Source organism: Anoplolepis gracilipes, chromosome 5 (genome assembly GCF_047496725.1).
Source record: "Anoplolepis gracilipes chromosome 5, ASM4749672v1, whole genome shotgun sequence".
NCBI lineage: Eukaryota > Metazoa > Arthropoda > Insecta > Hymenoptera > Formicidae > Anoplolepis > Anoplolepis gracilipes.
In genome coordinates, this window is record NC_132974.1 from 1,111,459 (window position 1) to 1,114,758 (window position 3,300).

At 31.5% G+C, this 3,300-nt stretch overlaps 1 protein-coding gene across 1 annotated transcript in view; it reads left to right on the forward strand.

Annotated features, from left to right (window-relative positions):
* Positions 1-3,300, forward strand: part of LOC140666236 (uncharacterized) — a 91,139-nt gene that overhangs the window by 59,716 nt on the left and 28,123 nt on the right. The window lies entirely within an intron of this gene.

Sequence of the window (3,300 nt, forward strand, 5' to 3'; positions counted from 1 at the left end):
TGACAATTTAAGATTTCATATCGAGAGAACTGGTCGCACACAAATGTAAAAGAAATTAAAAGCGAGAATCTTTTGAGATTGTCTGTATCCGTCGAAGCAAGCAATTGATATTGGTCCCTTTAGAAACGGTTCCCTTTTATCCGTTTCGCGTTTCAGGTAAACGAGACATCGACTCTTCCACTTGTCTCGTCTCCTTATCCGGACAAGTCGCGAATCTCGCAGAGATCCTTTCCCGCACGGCAGTCTCAAAGATACTCGATCATCAAAAGAAACGATTTAATTCAGCGTCTCGCTCCTCCGAGCGGACCTTTTTCTATCAATTCTCGCAATTTGCATCAAATCGTAGATTGCAAAGCCGACGAATTGCAAATGCAAAATAAATGTCGATATTTAACGGCATTGCCATTACCATTTTCCTTCATTTTTTTTTCCTTATTTACATGAATGTATGCGTTAAGTAAAATGCAATGCCGGATGACTATCTTAAGCCGTTGAAGAAAAATTTGTAATTCCTGTAGAGAAGCTTAATTAATATCACAGATATGATATAATACGATTTCATTGTGTAATTTTATCGCGCACACTTGTTTTTAATAACTTTCCTTTCTACTATATTTTTACGTATATTTACATAGATATATTTAATGTGACATACGGTAACTAAGATAAAAACGACGGAACGCTCACGCGACGAAAAAAAAAAAAAGGAGATTAACCGACTGATATGAGCACCGGAAACGGCACAAACTACGATTCCTGAACTGACTTTATTATGAAATATTAAATTACGTTCTTCATTCATTCTTTTTTTAATTAAAATATTGTTTTGAAAGAGTAATCGGCTTATGCCGTTTGTTCGGTATATAATAAAAGAGAAAGTTTGCACGCATTAATCGCGTCGCGATTGACGGCATTAATCTTGCTGACCGTTTTGTAAACGACAGATCGCAAACATTTCAAGCTCGGATTCGCCGGTTTGATTTTCGACCTCTCGACATCTGGTATACTACGAAACGAGGTTAATATCCCATAATTTTCTCTCCTGCGTCCGTGGGTTATTTTCCTTTATGACAACGCTGATAAGATTAGTCAATAGAGCGAGCGCAGGAAAAGAGAACTTGCCGGTCGTCTGACATAATATTTTCTATCATCACAGTCGCTCGCCTCTTGCAACAACTTGAAATCCTAACGCTCTGAATTATTAAAATATTATAATGTTCGTAGGGTGTGTCGGGGAAAATATTCGCTTTGGCGAGAGGTGACCTCGTAAAATATTGTACTCCTCTTTATCGAAAATTGAACGAGACTTATTAATATGATTCAATTACGACCTATTTTGAATATAGATAACTTTATTTGAGATAGCAAGGTATCTCAAATAAAGGTGAGTATTTGTGAGGCTTTAAATATAAATGATAAATATAAATGACATCCTTATTGTTGTTGTAATTCTCGGAGAAGATATTTTGATATACTTAATATTCTGAATGTACCTATAGAAACAAACACTAATTACTTAGTATTAATTTTCATGCAAGAGAGTATATGTATGTTGACAATTAATGTTTGATAGCTACTTTTATTTGTAATTTCTGTAACTACCAGCTAATCTCATTAGGAAAGTTTTTAATAAATTTGTTTAATGTATAAAGCAAATACAAATGGTATATATGAAGCATATGACGCCCGTGAGAAAGTTACTTGCAATTATAAATGAAAATACGCTACCTGTGTAGTCTTTCATCATGAAAATGAAGAGGGCGATATAGATCTTTAGCTTACAAAGCGACTGTTTGTGTTAAATATTCTCGGACAGAGAGACTGCAATCTACGAGAGTACATAAAAGAATTGATATAAAATTTACTGAAATATATATATATATATATATATATATGTCTTCCATTCGTAATTTTAGCGTGTAATTTTTATATTTTTATTCAAATTAATCGTGATACGATACTTTATTCTTTAGATAAGTACCGGCCAAAAATATATCACCTTTAGTGTTTTTGAGTATAATTTTATTTAAAGTGCATGGATATTTATAATATCATAATATATGTTTCGATAGTAAATACAACTTACCAAATAAAATATTTTTCATAAAATATAATATAAAAATTTAATTTTAATAATATAAAAAATTAATTGTATAAGTAAGTGAATTAAATTAAATTTATGCTCAAAAATCCTGAAGGTGATATATTTTTGGCCGGTACTGTAATTTACAGAGATGCTGCATACATATATACATATACACAGTGGGAATAAAAAATAACTACACCAAGAAAAATATGTGCTCTGTGCACTTATCAGTTTCGTAGAAAATTATTTTCTGCGAAATCGACGCATTAACATTCGCGTTTGGCTATTCGCTCAGTTTCCAGTTGCTTGTTTAAAAAATAAGTAATCAGTACTAAAATTTGATAAGTTATAAAATAAATTTTATGATTCATCAAATTTTAGTGTTGAAATTAAAAATTTAGTACTAAAATAAAGATAAAATTTGATAAGTCATATTTATTTAATTTTATAACTTATAAAATTTTAATACTTATATACTATATATGTAGGAATAAAAACAAAATTTATATATATATATATATATATTTCTTACATAACTATATGACTCCCGTGATTTTTGACCCATCATTCTGTCGTTGCATAGAAATTCACGGTAGCTATCCCAGGTAGCTTCATTATGCGTAACAAAGATTATCCAGTCTTCTTCCTCATTGTTCTTCTGCTCGGCAGAGATTGCCGTTTCGCGTGATATCGCGGACATTTTGGACGTCAGATCCAGAATTCATGTTTATTCATGAATACCAACGATATAATTAAAATGAGTGCTTCTCTCTCTCTCTCTCTCTCTCTCTCTCTCTCTCTCTCTCTCTCGCGTCTATTCATATTTACCGAAGAGTTTCGTACTTGTGGGCACACGGTTAAACGCGGTTAATTGCTAATAATAATAGCTTCTTTACCGTTATCTCTTTAAATATTCCGGGAATGCGTCTTCCTCATATTCGCATGAGAAGATTCATTGCAATAATAAAAATTCGTTTTTTTTCTCGCGATCTTGTTAATCTTTTTTTCATTATCTTTACAATTGTTTCTCTCGAATTGTATAAAGATTATTTCTCTAAAATTCTCAGTACGAGTAAAATATATACGCATATAGTTAACATTATTTTTGCATGTCCCAATTTATAAGTTTTAAATATTACATTCATTAAAATGCAGATATATATATTGTGCAAATAAGGTATTGTATTAATACGACATTCTTCTTTCTGTTACAG